The 18,133-nt window shown below is 52.5% G+C and overlaps 1 protein-coding gene across 1 annotated transcript in view; it reads left to right on the top strand.

Annotated features, from left to right (window-relative positions):
* The window catches only part of BRD8 (bromodomain containing 8), a 716,998-nt gene that overhangs the window by 663,984 nt on the left and 34,881 nt on the right, over positions 1–18,133 (top strand). The window lies entirely within an intron of this gene.

Raw genomic sequence — 18,133 nt, 5'->3', positions numbered from 1 at the left:
AAGTAACTCGTTCGTCATTGCTGGGTTGGGGAGGTCATCTAGGGTAGGTGGGGATCAAAGGACTCTGGTCTCTGGCGGATACTATACAACATATCAATCTGCTAAAGTTGTTGCCCATTCATCTGGTGTTGATGGCCATCCTGCCATCCATCATGGGGAATCTGGTACTGGTTCTCATTGACAATACCACCGCCTTCTGGTACTGCAACAAGCAGGGTGGGGTAGGGTCATGGGTCCTGTGCCGAGAGGCTCTATCCCATTGGAGATGGCTAGAACCTTAGGATATTTCCCTGATAATTAACCACCTAGTAGAATCTCTGACGGTCAGGGTGGATGTGTATATGAATAGTGCCTGCACCCTGATGTGGCAAAAGGCATCTTTGAGCAGTGGTGAAAAGTCTGGTTAGATTTTTATGCCACCATCAAGAACGTGCAATGTCAAATGTTTTTGGCGTTGGAATTTCCATAGAGGCACTCGCCAGTGATTTCCAGCTGGAATGGATCATTGGACTCCTGTAGGCCTTCCTGCTAAATTCCCTTCTTGTCACAAGCGCTGAAAGCGATCTGGAACAACTAGTACCAAGTCATTCTAGTGGCTCTGATTTGAGCCAGGAGAGTATGGTACCTGGAACCTCTGGACATGGGCATCTGCCTTCTAGTTAGGCACCCACTTTTAGAGCATTTCCTGTTGTATCAGAAGGGCAGTGTCCTTCACCCAGGCATGCACAATCTACACCTCCTTGTGTGAAGATTGAACAGTGGCAGTTGACTGCATTTGATCTACCACATAAAGTGATGGATGTCATCCTTGCCACCAGTTGCCCTTCCATGAAGTCCATTTATAGCAGGTGCTGGGGCAAATTAGTGGCCTTCTGTGGAGTCTAGAAAATGGACCCTTTACACACTAAACAGTTGTATGTCCTGTTGTTTGGTTTGTCTTTGTCCCATCAATGCCTTGCTGTGGGGATGATGAAAGAGTATTTGTCGGCCCTTCCAGCGTTTTTACATCTACTAGGCCAACCATCCTTGTTTAAATCATCTGTTGTGATATGCTTTATTAAAGTTTGACACACATTTCCTCCCAAACCATTTGTGATACTATAGTGGGACCACAGTGGAACCGTAACTTGGTCTTGAGGTTTCTCCTATGTACACACCCCAAGCTGATGCACCGCTACTTGTTGCTTCTTTGGACCTGGAATACTGTCTTCCTCATTGCAACACTTAAGCTTGTTGCATGAGTGAACTTCAGGCACAGTGGCTCCTTTTTTCTGGACAAACTCATGCTGTGGACTTGGGTGGTCTTCTTGCCTAAAGTTGTGACTACTTTTGATGTTGAGAAATCCATCATTCTCTCACTGGTATTGACCCTTCTGACCCTTCAAAAGAGATGGATATGCTCCATTGATTGGACCCCAACAAAGCTTACAGCTTCTATATTGATTGTATCAAGGACCATCTGGTGGACGATCAGTTTGGGTTTCTGTGGCATTCTCTACAGCGAAGAAATGGAAGGATGTGCAGAAGAGTACTCTGTCGAGGTGAATAGATCTCTGCGTTAAGACCTGCTACGCAGTGCCGCAAAAGCAGCCTCCGGAAGGACTGAGAGCTCATTCCACCAGGGCTAAGGTTGTCACCACTGCTTTGGCATGTGGAGTGCCTTCCCTGAACATCTGCCAGCCTGCGACATGGGCGTCAATGCACACATTCACAAATCATCATCAAAAGCTTTATTTCGATAAAATTATATCATAAAAGCATACAAACAAACATAAAAATGCAATAAAAATCAGAGCGAGATTCAATGAAGGCGAGAGAGTGATACAAATGTCAATAGACGGAATACTGGATAAAGATACATTACTACATCCTTTTTCCACTCTCCCCTCAACCTAACACATGACATCTGAGGGGCGTGGCTAAGATAGCCGCCGAGACGGACGCGTCTTGCTGAGGCTCCTAGATCGGGCTTTCCCCTCGCCTGTTCTCGGTGAGCCTGGGGGCGACTTATGCATCTCTGAAGCTGCCCTGAGGCGCGGGGAGTCCAGCGCTGGCGACCCGGTAGCGGAGCGGCTCTCGGGTGCCAGAACTTTGATGCGGGAGCTGCTCGGACGAGGAGGCGCCGATCACAAAATGGCGCCCATCCGGCTCCGCCGCAACCGCTGACGACCTGCGGACCCGGGGTCGGGGCGCTGGAGGCAGAGGTCCCGCTCCCCGCAGGTGCCGGCTGACTGCCTCGGGAGAGGATTGCCTAGAGTGCGGGCGCTGCTGTGGCGGACCACGGGTTCCGGTGCCTCGGGGCTACCGGTGAGCCCCCCATAACCCCCCCCCCGTGTGGAGGGCATTGGTGACGAAGCGGGGCGCTGCGTAGAGGAGAGATCTGACGAGGAGTGCTGTGGTCGAAGGCATCGGCCGGCGGGGACTGCCGCCACTGACGACCATCGCGGCTGTGAGAAGACCTGAGGGAGACCAAGATGCGGCCCTGCTGAGCGAACCTGGAGGCTGAGGTATGGGTGGGCCCGCGCGGTGGTGCACAGGTCTGGAGGCGGCGCCCCCGGGGGGGTGACTCCCGCGTGGGGGGGCCTCCGGTGCTGCCTGCGAGGGCGTCTGCCTGACCTAAAGATGGTGGCCGGTGGCATCCCGGCAGAGTGACTTGAGTGGTGGAGCGGCGCGACCGTGGAGTGTTGCACGTCGGTCCCTGAGACCCGGGGGTGCTGCCCGGATTCCGCTCTACCAGCAGCGACCCCCCAGGGTCTGTCCGGAGTGCAGGGAAGACGGCGGGGGATCTGTGAGGCGCCGAAGTCGACTTAGTCTCCCAGGCAGAGCACCACTGACCTAGCGGCGGAGCCTGGCCCGGGGACACGCAGCGGAGAGCTCTGGCCGCAGGCGTGAGGGGACTGGTGACGACGCCGTGGGAGACCTCTGCCGCTCGAGTGGCTGCTTCGCCCTCCACGGCCCTACCTACCCCACAAGCGATACGGCCCAGCAGCAACGCCAGTTGAGGGCGGGTGGCGGCGGAGCGCCGGAGGGCCCATGGCTGACCACGACCACACCTAGTCCGGATACTGCGCCCGCTCCGCGCCTGCGATAGCCCTCACAGTAGACATCATGGGCAAGTCCAGGGTGGTGCTGCCGGCCCCAGGGGCAGCGTCAGGGGGCCCGGCCGGCACGCGTGGAGGGGCCCCGGTGGCCGCAGGATCGAATGGGGAGCCATCCTTGTCGACCAAGCTGGATCAGGTCCTGGCGGCGATTGAACAGTCGCGACTCTCTTTGGAGCAGCAGTTGGGCACCCTAACTACGGACGTCAGTCTCCTCCGAGATGACCACCGTAAACTAGCAGATAGAGTCACGGACAACGCCAAAGCAGTCGCCGACATCCAACCTATGGTGGACACACACCGGGACTCGATGCACGCTTTGATGAGTCGCATGTCCACCATGGAAGAACGCGTTGATGACCTGGAGGGGCGGTCTCGACGCTGCAACATTCGCGTCCTTGGGCTGCCGGAGGGAATTGAACGGGCAGATGCGGTGGAGTACGTTGAAACCTGGACTAAGTCGTTCACCCCTGGCGAAGACCGTACAGCCTACTTCTCTGTTGAGCGGGCGCACCGCGTGCCGGCTCGTCGGCCGCAGCTGGGAGCCCCACCTCGTCCGATGCTGGCCAAATTCCTCCACTTCAGGGACCGGGATGCAGTACTGCGAGCGGCCCGACAGGCGGGCCCTCTACGCATTGAGAATAAAACTGTCATGATCTTTCCCGACTACTCACGTGCAGTCCAACGCCAACGGGCGTCCTTCCTGGAGGTGAAACGGCGCCTTAGAGCAGAAAACATACAGTACTCTCTCCTATTCCCAGCCCGCCTGAAGATCATCCACGGCGGTGTCACCCACTTCTTCACAACACCGGAGGAGGCACACGACTGGGCGGACCAGAACTGTACTGGGACCCGGCGGACCGGGCGCCCTCACGAACAACGAGCGACTGTGGGGGGACGCAGGAGGCAGCGCTCGCGGAGACGACACCGCCCAGGTACCCCCGGGGGGCCGTCACACACTTTGGGGTCACCGGACTTAGAGCAGATCGTCCAGGAACGGCGCCAGGCCCTCAAAGCGGCGGCGGGCCTTTGCCCGGCTTCCCCGGCAACGGACTTGGAGCGTGTCCCCCATGTCTTCACGTCAGAGGAGGAAGAGGACAGTGAGGCGACACAGTCTGGGATTCACTCAGGGGCCCTGCCTTCAGTCACCCCGCGAACAGCAGACGACCTGATATGATTGGCTCTGTGTAGAGGGCCACACATCCGCAGCCTGGGGTGCCACCCCCACCTCATGCATCTGCCGGCCCAGCGCTCCTAGCGTTCTCCCCGTTGCCTAGGGCACTTTCCTCCCCAAAAGCGCCTACATTCCCCAAGTGGCTAGCCATAGATACTGCGCACAGCCCGCTTGTAGAGCCTACCGCAGACGCCAGCCGAACCCCCCTTCCCTAATAGGTTCATGCTCCCATGCAACTCGGGAGTCAGTTTGGACGTATCGTGCTTGGTGATATGTCCCCCGTGTTGGGGCACGTTACGTTCGCCTCACCCTAGTTTCCTCTTCCCTTCCCACGCACACCTTCTGCACTATGACCCTACCCATGCGCCGCTGAGCTGCCGCGCTGATGAGCGAGACCCATGGGGGTGGGACGCGGAGATTGGTGCCGGGGGGCCCCTGGGGGACCCGACTGACCCGCCCTGAGATGAGCACTAGACACATGCACTGATGGCACAAGCCGGTAAAATCACACTTCTTACACTGAATGTGCGAGGCATGCATACGGCGTGCAAGCGATACTCCATATACGCATACATCAAGCGTCACCAGGCACACATTGCGATCCTGCAAGAGACACACCTCGCGGCAGGGGAGGTGACGAAACTGCGCAGACGCTGGCGGGGGGCCCTTTATGCCACAACTTACTCTGCATTCGCCCGCGGTGCCCTCATATGGGTGCGTCCGGGAGTCCCCTTTCAGGAATTATCACACGTAATAGATCCGGAGGGTCGCTATGTCCTATTACTTGGTCGGTTAGACGGCCAGACGATATTACTAGGCAGCATCTATGGGCCGAACGTCGATCAATCCAAATTCTGGGACACGCTATCCAATCCCTTAAGCACATACGCGCAGGTGCCGTAGATCTTGGGGGGCGATTACAATTGCGTACTAGACATAACCTTAGATAGATCTCATCCACCCCTCCCCACTTCCCCCATCGTAACGCAGGCAAAACGGTTCACAACCTGGTTGCATCATTGGTCTCTGGCGGATGCCTGGCGGACTCGGAACCCCACCGCTAAACTTTACTCGTTCCACTCCAGACCGCACAACCTTAGAGTGCGCCTGGACTGTTTCCTTTGTTCCCCCACCATCCTCCCTACCGTTCTGGACGCTGACTACCTGGGTAGAACTATATCAGACCATGACGCCCACACGATCACACTGCACTGGCGCCCGCCGCATCCCCCCGTCCTCGCTTGGCGCCTTCCTCGGGACAGTCTTGAAGACCCGGTCTTCCGCCATACCTTGGCGGACCACATCGGTCATTATTTCAGGGAGAACGCCGGCACAGCTAGCACCCGAGCGTCGGAGTGGGATGCTTTTAAGGTTGTAATGCGTGGCAATTGCATTCGTCATATTGCGGGGGTCCGGCGGGTTCTCGAGGGGGACATTCAGCGGACGGAAGGGGCACTGGCCGCGCTTACTAAGGAGACAGACCCCGCTAAAGCCACGCCGGCAGCGCTAGCTAGTGCCGAGACTGCGTACGCCGTAGCGTTGGCAAGCATGCGTCGGTTTAATTTCGCGGCATACGCTGCTAGGGCCCACACAGAAGGCCATCGCGCGGGCACCCTGCTGGCGTGGCTCATAAGGCAGGATTCGAGCCTCCCGACCATCACGGCCATCCGGGACGTCCAGGGCACCCTGGTGTATTCGCAGGCGCAGATACTCAAAGCCTTCCAAGAGCATTACATGCGCTTGTACACTAGCCCCCGCCCCTCGGTGTCGGCTGCCGCCCCGGCTGACTTCCTGGACCGTATTCAGCTTTTCCGCATAGACCGTGATACGTGCCAGGACCTCGATCGCCCTCTCAAGGCAGCCGAAATTCGGCACGCCATGAAGGCGCTAGCCACCCACAAGGCCCCTGGCCTAGATGGCTTCCCTTGACTTTTACCAGACCTTTGCGTCCCAGCTGGTCCCTCAACTAGAATTGCAGTTCCAAGCGGCTTTAGACGCGGGAGTCCTGCCTCACTCCATGCGCAAATCCGTTATAGTATCCCTCCTTAAACCAGATAGAGACCCGCATCAGCTAGGCTCCTACCGACCCATAACTCTATTGTCGGCGGATTACAAAATCTATGGGAAGGCACTGGCGGACAGGTACACCACGATCCTCCCACGGTTTGTCCACCCCGATCAGAGTGGATTCGTGCCTGGTAGGCACACTTCTTCTAACATCCGGCGGTTGTTCCACGTGCAGGACCAGGTGCGAGAACGGTTCCCTCGGGCAGCGTGTCTGGTGCTGGACCTCGAAAAAGCGTTAGACACGCTCTCCTGGGCCTACCTGTTTCAGGTCCTGTTACGCGTCGGACCCAAACTGTTGGCCTACACTCGGCTCAGCTACTCCTCGCCCAGTTCCAGAGTGCGCATAGGCCCTCTCATTTCGGACTCCTTCCCGATCCGGCGCGGGACCAGACAGGGGTGTCCCCTCTCCCCACTACTATTCGCGTTGGCGATGGAGCCGCTGGCGACCCTGTTGCGCGGGGCGAGTGGGGAGTGGGGCATCCCGATAGGCGATTATACCCATGCAGTATCACTGTATGCCGATGACGTACTCATATATGTCCGGGACATCACGATCGATTTGACTCCTATATCACACATTCTGCATGATTTCGCAGAGGTGACGGGCCTTAGGGTGAATTGGGCCAAGTCCACTGTCTATCCCTTAACACAAGTCGTGCCCCAGGGTCCGATACGAATAGGAGACGTTGACGTCTCGTGGAGTCCCCAAGCGGTTTGATATCTCGGCATTAAGCTATATCATACGCCGCAAGATATCTATGAGGGGAATTACCGCGCACTGATGGGTAACATCCGATCCCAGGTCCATTTCTGGAAGGGTCTCCACTTGGCTGTTCCGGGAAAGATAGCCGTTGCGAAAATGATCCTGGTCCCGCGCCTGCTTTACCTCTTCTCCAATCTTCCGGTGGTTCCTCCGCGATCCCTGTTCCGGGAGTTGGATACCCTGCTTGGGACCCTCATTTGGGGCAACGGCCGCCGGCGGATAGCCCTGGCGAAACTGCAATTGCCCCTTGACCAGGGCGGGTTGGCGGCTCCCTCATTCGAGGCGAATTTCCTTGCCGCCCAATTACAGTGGGTGTCGCGTTGGACGGCAGGCCGGGCACAAGAGGAGTTGCTCACGGAGACGGGGCGGATTCCGATCCCAGCTGTCCACCGCATGCTGCTGCCGGGTGCAGCACCGCCGTCATCCCGGCCCCTTCAGGTCATGACGGCACGCGCCTGTTTGGCGCGCGTTCATCGACTTAGCCGGGGTACTCCCCTGTACTCTCCGCTGCTGCCGTTGGTGGGGCTCCCTAGGGGCCGGGCGTACTACACAGAGCAAATGATGCGGGTGTGGACGGATCACGCGGTAACGGAGGTGGGGATGCTGTTCTCCGGGGAGAGCTTGCAGTCCTTCGAGGCACTGGTCGGGGACTTCGAGCTTCCCGGGGGACAATTCCTACAGCACAGGCAGCTTCTCACGGACTGCCGCAGGCAGTGGAGGGGGATTGATACGGAGCCCCCCACACACCCGGTCATCCATGCGATACTGCAGATGGGGTCGGGTCGCCATATTGTCACGTGGATCTACAGAGCGGTGAGGACCCTGCGGAGTCCTACGTTAGCGACCCTCCGGGAACACTGGGAAGATGACTTCCAACGGCCTCTACATGACAGGGGGTGGACCAGGGCTCTGGAATACACAAAAAAAGTGTCCCGCAACTATCAGTTTAAGAACATACAGTTGCATATCCTGCACAGGGCGTATCTAACCCCCGAAAAGTTGCAAAAATATTTTCCCGACGGTGTGTTTGGTTGCCCTAGATGCCTGGAGCCTGCTGCCTCGTTTAAGCACATGTTTTGGGACTGTCCGACGCTCTACAGTTACTGGCACACAATTCACACTGCCCTCAAAACTGTTACAGGGTTCCAGGACCTGGACACATGGGAGGCGTGTGCGCTGGGTATTCATGGGCAACATAAGCCTCAGAAAGTGGAAAGGAGGTTTGCTTTCCTAATGTTGCTCCTCGCTAAACGATGCATCGCTATGCATTGGAGGACGCCGGGGGGGCCCCCTCTAGCGGCATGGGTGGGAGCGGTCAAGAAGTGGGGCAAGGCGGAGGAAACCACACTCAGAATGGAGGAGGCCCGAGGGATGCGCAAACACCCGATCTCCATGCCCTGGGCCATGTTAATACACGCCTTCACGCAGGACACAGCGGCTGCGGCAAGTTTGCGACTGATTGACCCCCCGGTGGCGCCAGCGACTCCGGAGCCCACCCTGGGAACGGCGCAGGCAGTCCAAGCACCCGGTGCCTCGCAGAGGCAGACACCACAGGTCCCACCGCCAGATCCCTCATAGGCTATGATCGATGCTCCCACCCCCCCGGCCCCCTCCCCCTCTCCGCATCCGCGACCACCCCGACCTTTTTCCCACACGTTGGTCCAGCTCTCGAGCGCATAGCCACAAGTATTCCTGATAGGCGACATAGTGCACCCCCATTCCCTGGTTCTCTGTCCCCAGTTAGTTCATGGTTACTCATTGGCTGCACTTCTATAGCCTCCGCGACACCCCTCAAAGGGGTTCAATCACATTGCACGGCACCCCTGCGGCGAGGCGATCAGGGCGCGCTCCAGTAGGGCATACCCAGAGGCTGGTCCCGGAAACGCACCTGCAGCCCCACTCAGGATAGGGACGAACGGCCTGAGCGCCCACAAGACTGCGAGGTCGAAAGGGCTGTGACTGGGCGCTCCTGATATGTAAGTTTCTGTGATAATGGCGATACCGCCTGTGCCTGCGTATATTACTATCTATAAATGCCAATAAAAATGTTACAAGGGTAAAAAAGTATTAAATTACATTTGATACAAAAAAAGAATTGTATCCCTGAGCATTTTGACATAAAGAAAAAAAAAAGAAAAGGAGAGGCATTATATCATATTGTAGGGAGGCAAAAAGAAGCATGTTACGACAAAGGACCCAGGAGCTTTGATCTAATCAACCAGGACCAGGCAAGAAATTTGGCCACCCCACATACAAGCAAAGCACTAGTATCCGATTGTAAAATTCTTAGCGCTACACGATGGTTCGCAGTGCCCAATTGTCTGCAGACGGGACTCAACCATCTTGCCCTAGGATTTTTGTAGACTGGGCACTCGAATTAGAGGTGCGCTACAGTTTCCGCCTTCGCTTTGCAACATGGACAACTTGCAATCGTTTGATAGGGGGGTTTCCATTTACTTGTACGCTCCCGAATGGGCAGCGTGCCAAATCTGAACTCAATTTACAGTCTCCTGTCTCTAGGCTTCTGGATAAGGTCAAGGTAGAACTCCAACCTTGTCACTGGTTTGTGTAAATAAAAGGCCTCAGTTAATCTACCAATATTCACAGCAGTGTTCTCTTGGTTGTCAATCCAAATCCAATAAGCCTTCTTTAGATCGGCCTTGCTTAAGTGCATTCCAGACTCCCAGACTTCTCTTAAGCCCATTGCAAGGAAGGACTTTTTGATGTTAGACAGCCAAGTGATCCTGTGGGAACCCGACGAGCTCATCACTTCTCTAAGACCCTCAACATATTTGGAGAGCTCGGGGGTACGCCATAGGCGGGTCCAAAAAAGCAAGGGGCGTAGTCTGGCAAGGTCCCTGAATGAGCGCCTGCCCATATCTCTCATAAGAGGCTTTAGCGGGGTGCCCATAGGGAGCGAGACCAGATCTCTGAGGAATTTGTTTTCCGACATTGAGATTTCATTAACATTATCGAAGCCCCAGAGTTTGGCCCCATAAAGTGCAGAGCTTACAGCTTTTGCAGCATAAACCACCAGTGCGGGAGCGACGGGCCTGCTCTGGGATGAGCGATGTTCCTTCCCAATAGCCCCCGCAACTCTCTTGTAGTTTAGGAGCATTTTATCGATGTGGGGTCTCCAACTAAGTTTGTCGGAAATCCTAATTCCAAGGTAATCAAAGATTTTTACAGACTCCAAGGAAGCTCCCTCTAGAATAAAATTAATTTTAGAAGATCTTGAAGGATTAAAACGAAAGGAGCTTAGTTTTTGAGGTGTTTATGGATAAGCCTCTCAGATTGCAAAAATGGTTGAACCTTTCAAGAAGCTTTAGCAACCCTGCTGATGTTTTGGAAATTAGCAGGGTATCATCAGCAAAGAGTAAGACTGGAATCTTATCGCCCGCCAGGGCCGGGGCATCAGCAGGAATCTCCCGTAAAAAGCTTACCACTCCGTTCACAAATAAAGAGAATAGAGTGGGAGCCATGACACAGCCCTGGCGCACTCCCTTAATGACCTGAATTTTTGACGTTTTTTGATCCTGACAACCCCATCTTACCTGGGCAAAATTGCCCTCACGAAGGCGAATCAAGAGGTCTAAAATAGGTAGCGGGATTCCCAATTCCTTCAGCACCTACCAGAGACGGTCGCGAGGAACTAAATCAAAGGCAGTCTTCAGATCTATAAAGGCCAAATGGAGACTGCCCTTGCCAATCGAGACCACCTTCCAGTGGAGGAGAAGGAGCCGAAATACCTGGTCAATTGTTCCCACATTAGCCCTAAAGCCTGCCTGATAATCTGACAAAACGTCATTTTCAATAGTCCACGACAAAATTCTCTCTAACAAGACCCTGCCAATAACCTTCTGACCAGCATCAATGAGGCTGATAGGACGGTAGTTGGCAGGATCTTGCCTAGAGCCCTTTTTAAAAATTGGGATCACCTCTGCCCCTTTCCATGATTTGGGGACAGGGGATCCTCTAAGGAGGGCATTAAGTAGGATAGTAAAATACCTAGCCCAATTTTGAGGGTCTGCTCGAAACAGATCACCTGGCAAACCGTCCGGCCCTGGTGCCTTTCCTGGGACTATTTTATTAATGGCAAGCAAAACTTCGGGTTCCTCAAAAGGGGAAAATGGTTGTACAGGAGAAAATAATGATGAAGGATCAACATGAACACCTGTATTGTGAGAAACTAACCCAGAGTAAAGCTTTTTAAAATGTTGGAACCACTCATGGTCCGTAATATGGTTAAGAATAATGTCAGGATCCTGATCTTTAAACTTCCTGAATAGCTTCCAAAAGGTGTTCCCATCTTTAGCCAAGCTGGCGGCCTTTAGGTCTAACCAGAAGGCTTCTTCCCAATTACGTTTGGCTTCTAAGAGGGCCTTTTTATACTCCTTCCTGGCATTTTTCACCAGAAGACAATCCTGTTCCTTAACAGCAGCCATCAAAGTGCTCTTTTTACTCCTACACTCAGAGTTATACCATGTCCCTGGGGCCTTAAGAGGCTTATGTTTAGGGGGACGGGACAGTAACGAGAAGAAAGAGCCCATCGTCTCTACTGTTTCGACGTAAATGCTGTCAATATTGGGAGGCCCTTCCGTGACACTACATGCTGCCTGTAATTCTGCTATTTTAGCCAGCAAGGATACTTTAATGGCATTCAGTTTTTGGTCGTTACAAACAATTTTCGGCCATTTCAAGTGCCTCTTGCAATTAGAAGGAACAACTTCCTTAGTAAGCATGGTTCGGCCTGTGGCATGATTATGAGGGATAGGAGACCAGGGGTTCGTCATAGACAGACACAGGGAATTGTGATCACTATCAATGGATGGGACTATAATCAAGTCCACAGTATATTGCCACAATCTACGATCGACTAAAATATAGTCGATACGAGAGGGGCAAATTGCTCTGTTAAAAGTATTTGCGCCAAAAGAGTCAGACGGCAATCTACCGTTTGCAGCTCTAAGACCAAATTCGAGTGAAAGAGCATTCAATTGGATGGCCAACTGGGACCACTTCTTGATTGGCAGCATCGACAGTGACGGAATACCCCACCTAGCGTCGTCAGCCTCTATGTCGAGCAGGTCCTCGGCAGCTAGAGGTTCGAATGTGCAGTTCATGTCTCCTGCCACCAGAATTAAAGATTCCGGAGGGCAGGAGGTGATTTCCTCACTCAAGGCTGTGACAATTATCGACTTTGCGCCACCCTTCGTACCTCTTACATAAACATTAAAAAGCTCAACGGTAGGGCCACCTTTAACCCCATTAAGTGTTAGCCGCATTAAGTCTAATGATGTACACAGAGGATGTTTTACCCTACAGTTGAGATTGATGCTTATCCAAATTATGAGGCCCCCTGACAGTCTCCCACGTCCATTGGAAGTAGCTGGTAAGAAAAAAAAACTGAAACCTGATTTATGAAATGGCTCTAGGCTCCAGGTTTCTTGGAAGATGCATATGACGGCTGATAGCCAGAAACCGGTCCACAATTGATTTTAAAAATTGTATTTCTTTCGTGTGTTTGATTTTAAAAATATCACGGAGCTCACCTGCACTGAAACGCTGAGTTATTAGCGCTCTCACAGCCCTCCTAGCCCTCCCCTGACACAGCGACCCCAGCGCTGTTGCTGGGAAACGCCCACACCGCCAGCGCGGTCAGAACGCGGAAGCCACGCCCACTGCGAGGCCACGCCCTTATCACCAATTACAAATGTGCCGGTCATACCAGCGCAGCGGACGAGCGCAGCGGGAGCGCCGTTTGCGCGCCAAATGCGCGCCTAAGGCAAGCCCGTCTGCGCCCGTCCGCGCACGACCGGGCCTAGGGCCACAATCCCTGCCGGATACAGCTGCCCCTAAGGTAAGCTACTCACGTCGGGAGCTACTAAGCCTCAGACCCCCCACCTCCCCTTGTGAATACATTCATGACCTAAATGGACCTTTCATCCGCTGTTCCCTCTGCAAGCCAGTCCAGCTCAAACTACCTATAAAACCTCACAAGCCCGCTGCCCTGAAACTGGCATCGTTAAACTGCCGATCGCTCCCTAAACACGCGACGCAGATTAACCACCTTATAGAAGACCAGGAGATTGACATCCTCTTCCTCACGGAAACCTGGCTCGCCCCACATTCGGAGTCAGACATGGTGCTAGCTACCCCACCGGGCTTCCTCATTCAGTCCCTACCCCGCCCCTTAGGCCGAGGTGGTGGTGTTGCCATCATTCACCAGGACTACCTTCACTGCAAATCCGGTGATGCGCAGATCCCTGACTCTGAAAGCCTGCAATTTACAATCAAGCTAGACCCAACCAACTCACTGACAGGAGTCCTTGTTTACCGCCCTCCCGGGCATCCAGGCCCTTTCGCTAGCTCTCTCCTGGACACTGTAGCGACCCAGGCCCACTCCATATCAAATTTCCTGATCTTAGGGGATCTAAACATCCATCTTGATGACCCCACCGACCCGGCAGCAGCTGACCTGATCTCCGATCTGGCAGCACTTGACATCCACCTCCTTAATTCTGGAGCCACTCATACTAAGGGTCACCTGCTGGACCCGGTGTTCACTAGCACCCCTTCGATGCAAGTGAAGGAGGCCTCTCCCTTACCCTGGACAGACCATTTTTTAGTCTCCTTCCTACTACCAGGATCTTTCAGGAAACCTCAAAAACCGCCTACTTACATCAGGTACAGGACCTGGTCCAGACTTCCCACCGAAGAATGGGCCAGGAATCTTAAAAACACCATCCCTGCACACGCAGAAGACCCGGCTGTCGCCGACAGTAATTTCAGAGAGTGGATCACCACCTCCCTGGACTTCGTACTCCCACTAAGAACCAGGGAGGACAAAAACGGAAAACCCGGGTCCGCCCCGTGGTATACCTCGGACCTCCGACTACTCCGTAAAAACTGTAAAAGAGCCGAACGGCTTTGGAGGAAAGACTGGCAGCACACCAGCAAGGAAGCATACCATAAAACAGTCAGACTCTACAAAGATGCCATCAGGCACGCCAAAGCTTCCCATTATGACTCGCGGATAACAGAATCCTCCAATTCGGCCAGGGAATCCTTCCTAATTGTAAAGGAGCTGCTTAAAGTACCTAACCCTCCTTCCTCCAGTTCCCCCCCTGTGGACCGAAGTAATGATCTAGCCACCTATTTCGACGACAAAATCGCCCGTATTCTAGCTTCCCTCCCCTCTCCTGGTCCCGCCAGCCATTTGGACAATCCTCCACCTCCCAGCCAGACCGAAAGTAATCCCCGCCCTCAACTTGCGACATTCAGGCCAGTAACATGCGTAGAGGTAGAACGAACCATGACCAAAATGAGAAGCGGATCACCTCTGGATCCGGCTCCCATTAGATTCCTCAAAACCGTGGCCCCTGTCATCGTCCCCACGGTCATGGAGCTCATTAACAGCTCACTTGCCCAGGGATCTGTTCCTGCCAGCTGGAAGAGCGCGGTGGTAAAAGCACTCCTTAAAAAACCCCAGCTCGATCCAGCAGATATGGCAAACTACCGACCAATATCACTCCTCACAGCAATCAGCAAGGTAGCTGAGAAACTGGTCAACGGACAATTGTCCCAGTTCTTTGAAACAAACAACGTCCTACGGGAATCCCAAACTGGATTTCGCCCGGGTAATGGCACAGATACTGCCCTCCTCGCCGTCATCGAGGAGGCAAGGCGCATACTGGATTCAGGAGGGTCAGTGGCAGTGATCCTCCTGGATCTCAGCGCAGCCTTCGACACAGTCAACCATCGTGTCCTTCTCCATCGACTCGCGGCAGCAGGGATCACCGGGACGGCACTCAGCTGGATAGAATCCTTCCTCACCGGACGCACGTTCCAGGTATGGGACGGCAATTACCACTCATCCACCCTCCCCCTCACAAGCGGGGTCCCTCAGGGATCTTCCCTGAGCCCGACGCTTTTTAATGCATATATGGCCCCTCTTGAAGACGTGGTGACACCATTTGACATAAAAATGGTAAGCTACGCTGATGACACTCAACTGGTCGTCTCCTTATCCCAACTAGTCGACCACCCAGAGATCCTGGCTAACTGTCTCACACAAATCCACAGCTGGATGAGTGATTCATCATTAAAACTAAATGGGTCTAAGACTGAAGTGATGCTCCTGGGAAAACAATGGGCGACCATTCCCCCAACAGTCTGGCCTGACGTGTTCGGAGAAATCCCCTCCCCGAAGCGTGAAATCAAGACCCTTGGAGTATGGCTCGAACCTGAGCTCACCATGAAGACGCAAGCGGCCAAAACTGCGGGCACCTGTTTTGGGCTCATGCGCACTATCCGTAAGATTCTCCCCTTACTACCACCTGCTTCCAGGAAACTCCTTATCCAGGGACTAGTATTGTCCCGTCTGGATTATAGCAATATGATCTACCTGGGAGCCCCAGAGGCCACCTTGACGAGACTGCAGCGGACACAGAACGCTGCGGCACGTCTGCTCATGAACCTTCCCTCGAGAGTGTCAGCAAAACCAGCCCTCAAGGCCCTGCACTGGCTCCCTGTGCGCCAAAGGGTGGAATTCAAAGCCATGTGCACGACACACAAACTGATCAACGGATCTGGCCCTGCGATCCTCAGCAGCTTGGTCACCCCCTACAAAGCATCCAGATCCCTCCGTTCAGAGAATGAGCACTTAGCCAACATCCCCAAATTCAAAAGGACACGCACAGGAGGACGACGATTCTCGGTTCAAGCGGCCACGGGATGGAACTCCCTCCCACGCACCCTCAGACTGGAATCCAGTTACCTGGTTTTTCGCAAAAAACTGAAAACGCACCTATTCCCGAAATAAATGTCCCTCCTCCCTTCCCTTCCCTCAATGGATAACAACCTTCTTACAGCGCGGGGATGCCCTTGGGTCACCAGGCGCTATACAAATCGCTAAATAAATAAATAAATAAATATGTCTTGAGTATCAATAAAGCTATTCCAGTCTGGTAACGAAAGCTTATTACGTAAACCCGCAATGTTCCACGAAATTATCTTACGACTGGTAATAGAAACTATGGAAACAACATCAGCGGGAGTGGACATTTCGCAAGATCTAGGATCACTTAATTCACCAAGATTATTACCGATGGAGCTAAGGGGAGATAATATTTTGTTTGAGAATTGAACGGGTAAATCAACAATGTTATGATTAGACTTTTTAACAAAAGATAACTGCGGTTCAATAGGGATGGGCGACCCGGAAGTTTGTCAATCCTTAGAGTCAAGGTTAGACTGGCCCTCTCTCAACATTTCTGACATGTGATTTCTCGTTGCTAAGGGTTCTGCACAAGGGTAGCGCCTAAATTGAATAGAAGAGGTACCTGGAGAAAAAGTTCTAAACTCCAGTGCCAAAAGTCCCTCAGCCACAAAGTGGCTGGCCAGGGTAAGTTCAATAAAATCAGATAGATTATCTTCAGATCTATTATTCACAAATCAGTACTGCCTTGACAGCCAGTCAGACAGGAAGGACATTTCTCCCATTTGATCCTGAACAGCTTTTTGGTCTGAGTCTACTCTACAGAACACTTGCTTTTTGGCGGTACTGCTTTTGTACCTATTTTAAAGGTTAGGTATCTGCAGTTAGAATTATCCATTAGAAGAACAGGTTACTTACCTTCAGTAACGTTCTTTCTGGTGGATACTCTTTCCAACTACAGATTCCTCACCACCTTCCCTCCTCCCTGTTCTGACTGGCCTCTTCTTAATATCTGAAACGGCCCAAGCTACGAATCTGCACACTGGCATTGATGATTGTGTCATGCTCGGAGTCTGAGTGCGTGGAAAGAGTCAAACAAGAAACTGACATCAGCGCACAAGGGTGCCGCTTATATGCTGCTCTGCTCCATCATTTCTGGGTGGTGTGGAGCCACAGGGCACCACTTAGCAGGCGCACTTGGACATTGCTGAAAGGTTTCCGGATCCAGTCTGATGCCTTAAGAATATTCGTAAGGTAAGGAATCTGAAGCTCAGTAGAGTTTCCACTAGAAAGAGCATTGCCGAAGGTAAGCAAGTCGTTTAAGGAGCAGAGTCTCAACTTTGCAACAGTCTAAGGGTTATATAGGTGCTCTTTCTGCTCTGACTTGCTCTTTGGATCACGGTTCCGTTTTTGTGATTGCCTACCTATCCTATGAAAACACTTTAATAACTTAAGAAATGTGTCCCTTTCCCAACCGTGTATGGTTCCTTCGCGGATTTTGGATTTAGTCTCACTGTTTCTAATTTCCTCTCCATTCAGGCCTATGCCTTGTCCCTTGACGCTGGTAACAGTGAAGACTGCTTGTTTCCTTTACATCATCCAAGAGAGTGGACGAATTTCATGGTCTTTCCTCCTGTTCACCTTAAAAATACATCTTTCAGAACAGAGTGGGCCAATAGATATTGCCTTCCTTTCTTCCAAAAGTTGGTTCTAAATTTTATCTTTCTCAAAATATCTTTTCTTAGAGATAGTATTGTTTCTTCTCTATTATCAGATGTATAAAATGTGGTTATTTTAAATTTCCACAGCATATATGTTCTTTCTTTTTAAGCAAATCTTATACATTTATTGTTTACTGTCTTCCTTTTCTTTATAAAGTTCTGTATTGCAGGCTAAGTCTAGCCTACAACCACAACCCACCAAACACATATGCCTTTCAAAATCTTTGTATCAATTTACATACGTTTCCACAGTCGGATGGACCTTATCTTCCGATTAAGGGATAATATGCAGTTTTACGGGTTAGCACTCCAATCACACGCACAGACCTGGTATGCAAGGAGGCTCTTGCCCTGTCCAGATCATCAAGACTATCGCAGTAGAAGTGTGGATGGGAATTTTATAAAGAAGTACTGTAATTCCTCCTCCCACACAGAACACTCGTTTTGTAATGCTTTGTTAATTAAAAAACATAAATAATATTGGGATTGTGGATGCGTTTGTACTACTCTTCATCAATAGAGTCTCATCTTTTCATATCCTTTGAGTAATAATTTTAGCAGAATTTGATTAGTTGACGTTGATGCTGGAGC

The sequence above is a fragment of the Triturus cristatus genome, chromosome 7 (assembly GCF_964204655.1).
Source record: "Triturus cristatus chromosome 7, aTriCri1.1, whole genome shotgun sequence".
Taxonomy (NCBI): Eukaryota; Metazoa; Chordata; class Amphibia; order Caudata; family Salamandridae; genus Triturus; species Triturus cristatus.
Note: the sequence above shows the minus strand (reverse complement) of the source record. Positions and strands in the feature narration are given on the sequence as shown.